General features: G+C 30.7%; 1 protein-coding gene across 1 annotated transcript in view; it reads right to left on the reverse strand.

Moving 5' to 3' along the window:
* Positions 1-14,644, reverse strand: part of LOC131844511 (TLD domain-containing protein 2) — an 84,411-nt gene extending 69,767 nt beyond the window's left edge. Inside the window, exon 1 of the mRNA XM_059193423.1 lies at positions 14,482-14,644. The gene's annotated coding sequence lies outside the window, so the exon portion shown is untranslated. The remainder of the gene's footprint in view (positions 1-14,481) is intronic.
* Positions 14,645-16,214: the final 1,570 nt, after the last annotated feature.

A 16,214-nucleotide genomic window follows, 5' to 3' on the forward strand; every position in this document is an offset into this window, starting at 1 on the left:
AAACGTATAATTTCTTTGTAAAGTACATACATTACAAACTCATTTAGGGTTTAAATTAACTCCAGAAATGTTATAACAGCAACAAAACTACGCCTGTATTAATAAAGAGGATTAATCATTTTGGACTGTTAACATTATTACAGTGTAAATAAAAATCTTTACTAAGAGACAATAAAATTTATTTAAGGATAAAAAACTGGTATTATCTCAATTGACTTAATCTGGCATATCTTCCGCAAAGAGCTTACGGCCGCGCAGTATATGGCGCTTTCATTCACAGTGAACGATAAATGTGTTCACATTAACTACAATGCGCCACACAATTTGGTTAATCGTAACCAATCAACATAAAATATCGAAATGAACACTACGTTACGGCTATGTCATACGGCGGGTCTTAATAATTTTCATGCCTTTTATCGACTAATTGCTTTACTAAGTGAAGATATTGTAATAATTATTTTATATCTTGGAATCGGGAGTGAAAGATATACCTATACTCAAATTAAAAAAAAAGTGAATTTTAAAAACCATGAACAAATATCGAGAGATGTAATTTTCGTGAAAAATCAAGCGTATCTGTAGGTGAAATTTTAAAAGTATGTACAAAAGTGTAATAATAAATATATAATAATAAATAAATAGGATATGGTTTGTACTAAAAAGTTGCTAAAATTAAAGAAATGTTTATATTTCAAATACCATAATAATATTCTATGTACATAACTAGTGAGCAATATAAAGCAAAATTCAAATTATTATCTGTAACTAAACACAATTTCTGTTTAAATTACGTAGGTATTTCGCTTGTACTTGCAGTTCCATACAATCAAGTCGCTATAAGAAATCATTGCAGTAACAAGTGACGGCGCTACGCCATATAAGCAGGTGACTGCAGCTTTCGTAACAGCCTGACTGTAGTCTTATGCAGTTAACGAACGAACTAGTTGGAAACAGTGCTCCACCGACGAACTACACAAATTAATTCTAAGATCTTTTTTTTTGTAAAATACTAATAAAAGAAGTCTAGCTAAAAAAACAAGAATACATTTTTTATGTGACCCAAAATAGCAAACTCACGATCCGCCTGATTTCTTTTTCTGACTACAGTAAGTAGTAATCAACAGTATCACGGATATCACGTCCATGATCCATGATGTAGCTGCATGTGTATCCTGTAATTTCATTACCTTTTCTCATCCTTTAACGGACACAAAACTTACAAATTAGTCTGCTTGCGGTTGATATAAGTGAGACAGAATCCTCACGCAGACAACTTTTTGCAAAGTCTACGTGGGTTAACCATACTTCCGGCTAAGATACAATACACCATATTTACTACCTAAAACACCAAGAACACATATGGGTCTAGAGGTTGACTACTATCTCTGGCTCTAGTCCACCAAAAGAACTAGTTAGTAAGAGATATGCGAACTAAATGGAGCGCTGCAAGCCGCAAACTAATTATGCGCAAGACTACCTGTCTGACGTGACATCGCACCGGGCGGTCAGCCGAGAGTACGACGCTGCGCTTTACGGCCAAAGTTACCTACGAATTGCATAAAAAAGCCAAACCACTTCATATTATTTCCACAGTTACTTTTAGTACCAATTATATTCATTTTGTTACACAAAGGTTGCGAGAGCATCTTCAAAGATTTAATGGGCTTGAATCTCGTGCCAATTTTCGACATCATTATCTTCGTGTATGAAGCTAAAATAAAATGTGAATCTCTCATAACAATGTTTCTGAGCCTAGTAAAATGTATTTTAACAACAAATTTCATAAACCCTTTCATTTATTATTATTGTTGGAATTTCTTTGTAAATAATGTTATTATCGAATTCATCAAGCACGTGAACTATAAGAATACTTTTAACTAAAACATTTTTTTCATCACAACGGTACCAGCCAAGCCAGATAATGGCTCTAACTATTGCCTCCACGTGAGCATGAAGTGCTAAATGTTATGAAAATACCGGTTTGAGTAAATGAGTTCAGGTGACCTGAATACGTCAATCAAATGAGAGCTGTCCGCCCAAATGTCACTGTTGAGATTAACCTAACATCGGTGGATCCGACGACCGACATAGCTCCTATCTCCATCTCTAATTAGTAGGTACCTGATCATATGTAATATAATAACCTGTTAGATTTATATATAGAATATTATGTAAGTACATTTATAAAAAGATTCAATGAGGAACACAAATACAATAGATATATTCACCGCTATGTGTTGTATCTAATTCAACACAAAATGTATTTAGTCAATAAAAAAGACGCTTATATAAATTGCCTAAACTGAACTAAAGAACTTAACATTTTATGTTTTGCTTATAATGGATGAACTCAAAATCTATTGAAAGCTACATTTATTAGCATGTAACAGAACGGTATTATTTTTTATTAGAGAACGTCAGTATAATTGCTCCATTGCTCCGGGGTCACTAGTATTTATATATTTACACAACTTGCTAAATCATTAAGTAATTTGACACGTGACACCTATCATATTTACGTGAATATTAAATATGTATAATTGAAGTAATTATTTTAATAATAATTGGTAACGTTAGTAATTATATATATAATATTACGTATGTAATACATATAATGGTAATAAAAAAATATTATAATTCTATATATATTTTTTTCAATTATTATTTTACGGTTTCAAAGATCTCGTTTATCAGGCGTCCCTGCTTAGTATAAATAGTACATTATACTATGCACCTAAACCTTTACTCTGTTAATAGATGAAAATTGCATTAAAATCCGTTCGGTAATTTTCGAGATTATCTCGGACATACGCGACGCGACGGTATTTTGTTTTTTAAGAAGTATAGATATTACACTAGTCATTAAGTCACTGGCGCCATCAACGCTTAGTTTGCATGCATAAGTACGAAGTGGGAGTTATCAATGACTACAAAAAATCATTCAGACTCATTTTACGGACCATTTATCAGATCATAGTAAATTGTCACTCATCTATATTTTTGAATTTTCAATATAGTAATAGTGACTATATTAGACCATCATAAAATATGACGTAGGTATGCGTTGTTTGAAGACAAGATAAAAGAACCAATAGCGAAGTATGTAATAAAACATCAATCATCAATAAGTATCGATTCTACTATTTGTTAGGAAATATCGTTTAGACAATGCCTTTGATGTTTAACAATGTTTACATTCAGTTCGAAGTATATGGTACGAGTACGTACGCTGGAATAATGTTTCTTTAATTAACACTATTTTATTACAAACATACATCGCAAAAATATTTTATGAGACAATTTATTTATATTCTAAATGACTATCCGGTAACGGAACCTGCGATATACAATCAACAATTAAGGCGGGAAACGACCTGCCACGTTGCATTCGAAAAATGTAGACACACCAAGTGTTGCGTTTAGTACCTATAGTGTCGACGGTTGACAATGACTTTGGCTACACTCTGGAGTAACAGTCATAACGGAAAGTTAGTTTATATAACGCACAATCAATTTGCAAACTACCTCATTTAGAGGCGAAACACGTCGCAATATGGGTATGGATCCAATAACGGTTGGAATTTATTCATTAATAGGGAAAGTCATAACGCTTCAGCCGTGGTCAGGTTTCCAGACTGAATATACGTAGTCTCACACATACTAATGGTAGTGGAATTATACAAAATAATATAAATCCATTAAATAATGAAATGCATATTCATTGAAACACCCAGAGCAATACAAACAAAAGTTTGTGCCTTGCGGTGAGGTGGCATCCATCGGATACTTCCGCCTTACTAGGCGGTGTGCTAAAATGTTTTTCAAGTTATTGTAATGTTCTCAAAGTATACATGTATAAATGTAAGGGGATATGTCTTCGACCACAATTAAGATTTACAACCGAATCATAACCCAAAAGAAGCGAATTTTGGAGTCTGCCTCGACTGAAACTAAAACTTTCTTTTGAGATCCCTTATGTAGTTTATAAGTAATAAGTATTAGTTACATCACATGTTAAACAACCTTGAGTTAAATCCCAAAACTGTTAATTTACGATATATTTTCACTGCGCAGAAATATTATTAAATCGGAATCAAGTCCCCAACTGTGTTTGTTCGTCTGTACAGGATAATCTCAACAACTACTGAACGAATTTATATGCGGTATTCATATATCAATAGAATGATTTCTGAGGAAAGTTTAGATATACATATAATTTGTTAAGAATTTGTGTACATTAACTGAAATAGTCTATTAGAATATTTCAGGTAGTATGCTAGTAAGTATTAGTTAAATTAACTTAACGTACTTTACAAGGTAACATGTGGTCAGAGTACATCACGTCATAAAAATCTATAATCTTATATTATACACTAAGTTAATAATCTGTTACATAGTATCAGACGTTATAGCACTTGTTTTAAAATCACTATACGGTTTTATGGTAGAATAACGTAAAAGATGATAAAGCACGCACCGACGTTCATAGTATATGTGTTGGCACCTCTACTCAGTTTACATTTCATAGTTACAGCACGTCCCAAACATACTGAGCTCAATTTTACAGTAGGTATAACGCAAACAAACTAGGTTTTCACTCGCTTCAATAGCTGTATGTGTATTCTACAGACATATCTATGTATTTCTATCTAACAACAATGCTTAGAATTAAGGATGTTACGGAGGTGTTCCGGAACTTGAGAGGATGCCGGATGTAATAAATTTGATTTCTCAAAGAAGAGTACAGAGATTTATATTAAGGTCAACCTAATGAAATAATAGATATTAGAAACGTAACTCGGTAGTCTCTGAAATAATATTACATGTAACCTGAGATTCAAAATAACCGGAGCGAAAAATCGAGCAGTAAAATAAAAACAATTAGATGCCCCAATCCAAAACTACAAATTATATGCCGACATAAGTCGCAAGAGAGTTCATTCTATCACGAATGGGTACAAAAACCTTAATACAAATATAGCATACCATAATGATAGGCCTCTATCTATAGGCTACCGCCTATAGATAGTAAGAACTTTCCAATAGGCGGACCGTGTACCATTTCCGGTAGCATAAAAAATAACTAACCGATATACAATTGCATTGTAGACCAAAAATAACAGTACATTCAATGTTCACAATATTTACCAATGTCAGTTTTTTCTATATAAATTTTGTCACTATTTTTATTATTTATGACAATTTCCTATCATCTATTTCTGCACACAAGGCCTCTTTCTGTGTTCACTTCTGTTTCACACTTACTCGTTTATATTATATTTTCTCACACATCTTTTATACAATCTATCCATCCTGTCTTATATGAATCATCTTTTTCTGGACTACGGACGTCCGAAATACAAACTTATGATTGAAAAATATTTATGATTAGAACTAACTAGAAATTTTTAAGAATCGAAGATCTAAAAAAGTTCTAGTCAATTCTAATTATAAATATTTTTCTTGAAATAATATTAAAACTTCTAGCCCAATTACAAGGTAATAGAAAATAGTTTGCTACCCTTAAAGCCTAGCAAGATTTATTAGTAAAGTTTATTAATTTATTGCTATAACTCCAAGAAGGCTAATGTGATAAGAATCTAATTTTTAATGCGAACTATTCTACCATCTTGATAACCAGCACTGATAAATATTATTTCAAGATATGGTCCAATAATAACAGAAAGTAGATTCACTTCGACATCTAGGAGTCCTGTCACTTTATATGTATATAAAAGTACTAACTATTCTATATAGTACTGTTACTAAATTTATTTTATGATTCATTGGTTATTAATTACTATAATAAATTTTATAGCTTTATTATTTACTAGCGATATAACCCAAATGTGTATTTCGGAAGCCTTATTAGTAATCTCATTAATATAATGCGGAAGTAAGAATTAAACGTGTACATTATCTAAATGAGTTTATTAAAATATTCTTAGCACTTAAAATTCTTTTGGAATGGTGTATTCACACTTCTATACATTTAAACTTTTAATTAGGATAGTCATCTTTGTAATACTGAATATTCATGACATGAATACTTACGTACATATTAAACATTAAATGAACTGAATAAAAACTCCATTTAGAAATTTTAAATTGAAAGTTCATAATAGAAAACATTCAAAGTTTTGCTCAAAACTTTGGGTTATTCCTATCCTTAGATATTGGCTTACCAACACGGCTAAAGGTAATAAAATAAATAATATTTTTATGGAAAATACTATTTTGGTTAGGATTGAATCTAACAATAATAGATACCAAACGAGTCTTAAGTAGACGGATATGTGAAAATTACCTTATCACGATCACCCGAACAAATAAACTGTTTAGAAGGATGTCACTAACATTGTACAAAATATAAAATAAATTATAGACAACGCTGTAATACATATATAACCAATATAGTACTACACCAAACCACTTTAGTCGTGTATTATTTTATAGCATTAATGCGTAGTATAAAATATAATTGAAATATATTTGTATAAAAATGCGATAAACGACGTGATATATAAATTCTTTCTCAATATAATTATCTTTATACTACATTCTAAAACGCCATAAAAACGACAATAATCTGACAATAGAAGAATAGTCCTTGATTTGAAATTGTAAATGTATTAAAAAAGAAAAAAATACGTATTAATTTCTAGTACACGTTTTATCTTGTAAGGAAAAAAATGTTCTCATTGAATTCTATTAATGGGACCGCCTGTCATGAGACAACTAGCGGTCATTTGTTTACATTATAGGAGGGAATACAGCATCAAAAGCAAAGGGAGATACAATAACAATGGCGGATGGAAGCACACACAGCGCATAGTTAATGAGCAACGAACACACGCGACTCGAGTACCAATTAATCGACTGCTACAAATATTGTGGTCAATTAATCGGAAGATGTTATCATGGTAGGTAATACATTAGCTAGGAACAATGACAATAATTATGTACACGAACTAGAAGCCGAGATTAATGCGGATCAAGTCAGATTAAATATCGTATACATTTCTAAAACGTGAGAATAGGAATAGTATAAACAAAGTGCTTCAGCTGCGGATATAATAAATCTGTTTTGATTAAAAATTTTGGATATAAGGAAATACTAAGTACGCAATATATTTAAATGTTATCTTTCTATTTACATATACAATGAAGATAAAAAAAAGTAATGCGAAAAATTCAGAATACCTACGTTGTTTTGCAGCTGTATATTTTTTCTAACAACTCTTTAATCATTTCTTGCTTCAAACGCCGCAGATGGTCACACTAATTGTTTTCAAGTTATACACAGATAAGAAACAATTCCCAAAAAGATATTATAATAATAACTACAATTTAATACTTTCAATAATAATTATATTTTGAAAATACTTTAAACAATAATAAACTTATATGTATACTTGTACATATATAACAAATAAGTATCATTACAGGTCTGGAGTAGATATTGAAATATCACAAATTCAAAGGGCTTTATTTAAATTACAAGGATCCTTTGACCAACAGCAAGTTCTATTATCACCTGTTTATTAACACATTCAATGTTTTAATTTACGAATATATTAAGTTCGGTAAATACAAGATTCAAATACTTTAAATTTTGTTTTCTAACTATAGAACTGGTAACATACGTTCTATATTAAAAATTAATAAAAATAATTTTAAAAATAGGAAATTAATTCTGTTACAAAGGCTAAAATCTAAATTACGATAGCTACAAGTACTATAAAACAAGGTCATGATTGTTTATAGACACCTAACGTAAGATGAACGGCTTTTCCAAAGATGAAAGAATAATCTAGTTCAACGCTGTATAACACAAAAAATATGTATCCTTGAGTATGAATGTACATATTTATAAAAAAAGAAACCTAACAATTGTTAATTGCCCGTTGTACAAGCTGTGTTTCTTTAGATACCGGAATTATAAATATGAACTGTGTTATATGTGTTAGGCATATTTCTTTATTTATATTTATTGCATTAACTTACAGTTACTTACTTTACGTACTTAAGTACCTAGTGATACTCGCATATCTTTATTATAATAATAATCATCCGTAGAATAATATGACAATGGAACATTTAACCCCATATATAATAGCCGACCTCATAATGATGGAGTAGAAGCATAATAACGTATGACTATTTGTTTATAAATTTATACTCGTCGAGATTCATAAACAATAGACTTTCTTATAACAGCCAAACAGTTATTTCAGTTTCTTAAGAAATGTTACAAGATAATAATATCTCTAATACGTAAAATGACCCAAAACACAGTACGTTATTACTACTTACATAAATCTAAAATAACACAAAAGTAACATTTTCTATTTATACGATCTCAAATATGTATGTCCTACAGCCAAAATTTCTAATAAAAACTTCCGCTGTATCAAATCGCAAAAAAACATATAAATTAATAATCCAAAAATATATTAATTAATTAATATATATATAAATAAAATATTTGGAAACAATTATAAAAAAACCTAGTACTCCCACAACTAGAGAATAATACACAATTTAAGGAATTCGTGTTTATAATATATTATTTATGTCATTTAAGATATTTTAATGAACATAACTACATACCTAATCTTAATTATTACAAGATAAAGCACATATTGTGACATGTAAAACTCAGAAAAATTATATTTTTATTTTGCACCATTTGAATATCACAAATCATAATCAATTACAGTCAATGAAGAATAATTGTCATATTTTCAACGTTACTTCAATTAACGTCCAGTATTTATAACAAACATACTAAATTTTATCAGCTCGTTAAACTAACAGATATCCTTTTACGAATAGTCGCCAGTAAATATCAACTTAAAAAAAACATTTAAATTGGTCTGACCTAAAATTTCATAATATACGCAATCTTAAAGCTTAGTTAGTACTAGTTTCTGTGTAACTTCATTGCATGCAGTATTTCCAAAGTTAAGTTGGTGCCGTTTTATATTCCCACGCTTATGACGTGACTGACGTTTTAATATCAACCCTTTCACATCTGCCTTTAGTAGCTATTGTATTTGTAACAAGAAAAAATAACATTAGGATTTATAAAACAAACAATAACACTTTTTACTCATATTTTTAATTTAATTTCTGTAATAGTAAAATGTAATGTTGTATAATAAAACTGAAAAAAATTAAATAGTTAAAAATTGGAGTGACCGCCATACAATAAGACTTCGACATGTTTACAATTCGCGAATGAACGAGTGTTGACAACGCTGAAAGGGGGAACCGACTGTGTCATGGTTTAATTGCCATTAATAACACCACATTGTAGTTTTTAGAATAATCTTTATGGTTTGTATGTTGACACAGCTAACGAGATGTTATAGAAACAGTTCCGCTACTTTACGAAACATAATATTGTATTATGTCCACACTTCAACAAGATATTATCTCTTTAACATCTTTATATATGAATGTATGTTTTTATTATGTTTAATATAGTAAATATTTATTTCCACAGTAATACAATAATAGATAAATAAATAGTTGTAAAACATTAAAAATTGTGGTACTGTATTGAAGCATCATTTATGCAGAATACCTTTTTATTTTTTTATTACTGAGGGATGTATAATTATACATGTGCCTTTATTTTCTTATACAACTATTAATTTAATGAAGGAAGAAATATAAAATTCACTTCAAAATGAATCAACTAAGCACGAACAATAAATAGAAAAAAGAGTAGCACTATTCCTGTGCATCTACCACCTACTTTATCTTCCGGTGAAGCTGTAAAGGCCAACTGCAGCCGATAGCATTAGAGTAGTCCGAAAAAACAATCAACTTATAAGCACTTAGAAATAGTACCCAACTTCTTCCAGACTATTTTATTTATTATTCTTATTTTAAGCGATTAATGCGCTTGAAGTATCTTAAAAACGTGTTTATGTGTGTCAGATATAAGCTTAAAAAGATGCATACATGACTCATCATTATGAAGGAATTCATCTAAATGCAGAAATTCTTTAAGATGTTATTTGGACATATTCCCAAACTACAGTACCCACAACTAAATATATCATTAATCAGAACTTTTGCACGCGTGCAACCTAATTCTTGGTTATACCAGCGGCTTCATACCTTACTAATAATAATTATTAACGAAATAAGAACTGTGTTAATACGTAAAATAATACATTACGAATGGTTAAAAAGATCCATTGCTAAAAAGAGTAACTCATTTTATAGCTAGAAGCTTACGCTGGCCGGGAAATCATATTTTTTTTTAGTTTCGATACACATATTAACTGAATACATATATGGCCTACACCACTCCGGAATCATTTACATTTGAAACAGGAAAATAATTTTAAAAATTAGACAAGTAGTTTTTGAGGCTATAGACAAACACACAAACAATTAAATTTTATAATATTATATAATATAAAATACATTTAAATACACAAATTATATTTTCCTTATAAAATCTCAAGTCAGAGACTTACATGCAAAATAAATATGGTTATATGTACCTATTCTATATCAATGCCAATATAGACAGTTGGTATTTAAACCAAAACCAGGTTTCTGTGCATAACGTCCTTTGTTATAGTAATTCAGGTTTAAAACAAACAAAATGACGAGTTTCCCGTTAAGAGGTCAGTAACTCAGTCAAGGTACACAAAGCTTTTGTCACCGATGACAAGCTCAACACAATAAAAACGTACAAAATAATTATGCATGATACGTGAATATTATATTTACATTGACCGTGAAAGACATTAAGAAAATATCACGACTAATGAGAGCATTGAACAATAAATATCTAACCTAATTTGCACTTACTGTAAACTGGTTTAGATACCATTATATTTCCTTCTAAAAAGCATTCTGCTAATACGTCACCTCATATTATTTTATTAGTAAGTTACACATAATTAAAAGTGTATAAGTTCTACATCAATTAATAGAATTAATTTTATAAGTACATAAGATTAAAATGTGAATATAAAAAACTAAACTAATTATTTAAGGTCAATCCAAAAGATTAATTTAAGGCCATTCATTAAATATAAATGACTGGAATTATTGTAAATAAATAAATATCATAACTTATGGCAATAGCAACATACCCATGGAATTAAGTAAATGTTAGGCAGCTGCTATTTTTAATCTTAATTTTGATTTTTGGAATTCCTACATAAAGATTATAATATATGAAGAAAAGAATACAGAATAGATAGAATAGATAGAACTTAAAGTATATTATCATTGGTGCGAGATACTATGTATATATGGAATTAAGTAGACGTTACAATTGCTATTTTTGCTCCTATCTTAGTTTTAACAGAATCTAACTGACTAGATTTAAATTTTGATTTTTTTAATAAATAAAATAATATATCGAGAAAAGATTGAAGAATTGATAACAAACTTAAATTATATAACTTATAGTAATGTAACAAATTTCTAGTACCGCAGTGAGATACTCCAGCACTAAAAATTGGCAAATATAAGATTTCCAACATCCTGGCCAGTAGACGAGACAGATATAGAGTTCATATTATTTGAGGTACTTCCATCGTCTATTTCTACGTGTCTGTGGTTAGCACCTTGCACACATTTTATTGAGTCGGCTTCCATGCGGTGCATACCACAATACTCAAGTTACGTCCATTGCTAGAAAAATGTAGGTCGTGTCCGATTTCAAAGCGCAATGGTACTTACACAACACGAACTGTGCCTGCTATTCCGTTAATCAACAGAATGCGAATTTTACTATAAAATACTTGTCGGTATATTATGTTGCAAATATCATGTGAAACGTTATAATGAGAAATCTCACGTTGATAAACATAAGCAAAAATCTATTAAAAACAAGCTTTTTATGAGCAGTTATAAGAATCTCTCTCAGATACGATTATAAGAATGATACAATGATTTGTTACACAGAATTTAAGAATTTAATTTGGTGCAATTTTTATTTTCACGTTAACTGGAGTGAAAATTCTGTTACGCCTTTCCAATATTCAGACTTCATCTAATTCCATAAACGGAAATTAGTTCCAGCTTTACATTTGAGATGCTATCCATTTAGTTCAGTTATTATTAATCTATGCTAATAAATATTATAATAGTATAAAACTAATGTCGTTTGTTTACAGACTCTGGAAACTGTCAATATTGAAAACTGACGGTCAGTATTTTTTTGGTTTATTTTATTAATTAAAGCTCCAAATGGGTATGCTATTCGTGAATAATATGAATGTACACCGATATCCAGTCATGACATTTTTTCTTTTATATTAATTAATAATAATAATAACCTCGAACAATTCACATAGGACATCTAGTCCCATTAAGCAGAGCTTGTGTTATGGGTAGACAATTAAGGCATATATGTATATGTATATATATATATATATATATGTATATATTTGTAAATAAGTACATTAGACCACCGGGGCCGTCAATTAAGCAGTATATTTCCTACAGAAATTGGAAGTTAGTTAGAGTACGGGATATAAGTTTCAGAACGACGAAAGCCGCTAGGTTTCCAACTAATGTAACAATAAAAGCTTTATAAAAATCCAAGCACGCACGATTTAAGACATCTCGAACTAGTAAGTAGTAACGATAGAAATTCTACACATTTAGAGTCCCGAAAATTCAAGGTTTAATTTGTTTTTATTCTAAGTGGTATATTTAACAATTTTGATAAATATCTGTTCACCAATATAGTTAATAATAATACTTAGGAACAAGTGCGCTCGATAAGATAATTTTTCAATCCCACAGTGATTGAAATTGAAATATCTACAATGAGATCTACTACTTGCTTACTCACGATCATATCAACAGGAGATTGAGATGGATGTATAAGAATTTGTATCCGAAATTTGGCACGGGATGTAGATTAAAGGATGGATTAAATTATCTGTAAGTACCCATGAGAAATTATTACATGGATTCTAAATATATCATTGACTGTTGTTGTCTGTATATCCGTTGTTTAGCTTATTTATTTAATAAAATTATATTACTGTTTCACTAAAAGTTAAAACCCTCAATTTAATTTACACCGTCTTACTTCCGATGGTCGCGGGTTCGATTCCTCGCACTGTACAAACATTTGTATTCCTGTGTATGATTGTTTAAATCGGTCTGTGTTATGTAAATTATGTATGTATATATATATATATATATATATATATGTATGTATAACATCTAAAATAAAAAAAAATCATCAAATTCGAAACTATTTACGAATTTGTCGGACATTTATAGGAACAATATCAGTATTTAGACAACTTTTAATTAAAGATGTAATAACTGGCAATTATAAAATATATAAACTGACAATCCAAATTGTAAACAAGCAAAATTTTCCTTGAGTAGAAGGCAAGAAACCTAAACATACGTAACTAGTGATACCTAAATCATACATTTTCATGTGTCATAATCGATCAAGCTATAAAGTTTTTATATGCTTTTTTGATGGAACATGTAGAGGGCAATCATTATTACCGTTATAAATTGGATTTATTATCAGATTTCTGAGTGTAAATACGATGACGTTTTATTACGGATGTGAGAAATTAGATGCTGTTTAAGATCACGAGATTGTGGCTCCTGCTTTTCATCCCCACACTAAAAAAATATTAAAACAGTTAACTTTTTTATAATGGTTTGGTAAATGTATAAATTTCTAACGACACGCCCCGCCAACGCACTGATGCATTTGATACAAATATCTCAAATTTATTTGAAAATAACAAACCGCCACGACTGTTATTCTAGATGGAGTAATCCTTTGAAAATAAAATACCAATAAATGGCTTACTATTGGTTTTTCTAATTATTCTAAAGCTGTTGACCGCAACTGGGATTTACAACTTCACGGAACGAAGTTGTACTTGGTGATTTATTTTATTAGAAACAGTTAATATTTCCAAATAAAAAAATAATATTTCCTCTATGTAATATTAGTTCAGATTCGTAAAAAAAGCTTTAATGTAATAGAAGGTAGATCAGAGTTAGAGAAATGGTATGTGGGGTCATGGCCGCACGCTCGATTTCACTTTGTCTGTGCAACACGGTGTGCAGTTTTATAGACCAACTTAAATCCAACTTCGCAGTATATTTGGTGAAATTAGTTGCATATATAATCTGTCGTGGTGGTACATTAATTTAAATTAAACAAATAAAAAATCCATGCCAATTTCGTATTAGAACGAATCACTTGGCATTGTTGTGTATACATTTTTATTGTTACAATGACGGTAGCTCTCAGAAATATCACAGTAAACTACGTCAAAAATTGTATTAAAGAATACCTAATTTTCCTAACCCAAAAGATCACGATAAGAAAATTATATTTAAAAAAATAAGTATAAATACGCAGCTCAAAACATTTGATAATGCCACCGTATATTTCGGGAATGTTTTAAAACGTCACAATCACACAAATCACGTTACTCTTACGGGTTGTGGCCGAGCACCGACCTCCTTTCCCTGTTGCACTGGCGCAACGAACAAACAGAATAACTCTAGACGAAGATGTCGACGCACGAAATCGTAGCGTAACCTGCGCGCGCGACTTTCACTGCGATTGAGCGCGTGCTCATATGCGTGGCGTGCAAAGCGCACGGCGATTCGAATGCTACTGATGAGGGCAGACAAGTAGCCGCTGGTGGGGGCTGGGCTATCGTCATCTGATAATGATAACCTTCTGAAAAGCACCCCGGCTGGTGTTATCATCGACTAAACGCACTACTACCATGGAATAAAGAAAATAAACCAATACGTTAATGTCCTCAATCCGTCATAACAGATGTGCAAGATTAATCTGTGTGTCATATGAATGATAATGTGTGCACTGTTTCTTTTTTATTTTTTAATAAATTTAATGCACTTTCCGCATTATTATAAAAAATATATATTATAATACCCTTCTACACTTCTCCAGATAAACTTTAACTGTGGTTTTCATATTCCTCCTTCTTTGTAAAAAATTTAAAAAGAGTATAGTTTTTGTTTCTCGTATTACTATTATGATATATATTATTAATAACAATAAGATTAAATTGAAATTTATAATATATTTATTCATGTAGGTCCATTACAGACACTTATGACAAGTTTAATCATTTACGGTCAATATATATGATAGTGTGAGTATTCCCTTAGATAAAAAAAATCCCGTAATATATATTACACTATTACTAAGGGAATACTCTATGGCTAATACAACTAGGAAGGAACTTAAGTCTAATCTTACATGACAAAGACAATAAACAAAACAACATAAAATTGTAACAGGCCATACTTCATCATTATCTTTCATATATTGCTCCTTTAGAATTCAATTATAATTCATTTCATTGCACTTCCGGTATCTATTTTATTACAATCGTAAATTATACTTTGAAAATGTATACGTAAACTTAATTATAATCGTGTCAACATTCAACATGCAATCTCACAACCTACACATACGTACAAGCTGCGGTTATTGTATTCAAATTACATCTGGGTACCTACATACTCCTATTACTATTGATTATGTGAGCCGACACAATCGGTGCAGTACCGCTCGTAAAAGATTTCAATACTATTTTGTTTTATGTAATTGGTATAGCTAACAAGCTGACGGACCACCTGATAAGCGGTACCTAACCGTGGTATATAGGGGATTGTTAGTAATGCGGATTTATGATCTTATTACTAGCAATAAATGGTCAGGTTGATCTCCATACGGTTCCCCCTGGATATCATCGTGATAAATTCTTGGTGAAATTGTCATGATGGGCAAAGTGACCTAACCTCATGCTCATCTTATCATCCTCCACTGGTGCCCCGCCAGCGTAAACCGTTAGCATACGAGTGCACCATTCCATTATCATCATTAAAAAAAACCGTCGTCTATATACATGAAAAGGACTACGAACATCACGTTATCATGTGACGCCCTTAATGTCACTCATGCGTCTCATTCCTGGACTAAGATGCCATACATCTAAGTAGACATCCGTAAATTCGTCCCTGGTTAACGGGCGTGTGGAATTGTATAAAAAGAGTTTGAAGGAGTTGCAAAAGCCGAAATTTTAACAATTAAACTGTAACCATCTGTGACAGGGACGAGGTAAAATTTACTACAATTGATGTGACATAAATTACAGATTGCTCCTTAGTCCTTATCCTATAAATTCACTACA

Source organism: Achroia grisella, unplaced genomic scaffold, assembly GCF_030625045.1.
Source record: "Achroia grisella isolate CSIRO2021 unplaced genomic scaffold, CSIRO_AGI_Agris_v1 utg402, whole genome shotgun sequence".
Lineage (NCBI taxonomy): Eukaryota > Metazoa > Arthropoda > Insecta > Lepidoptera > Pyralidae > Achroia > Achroia grisella.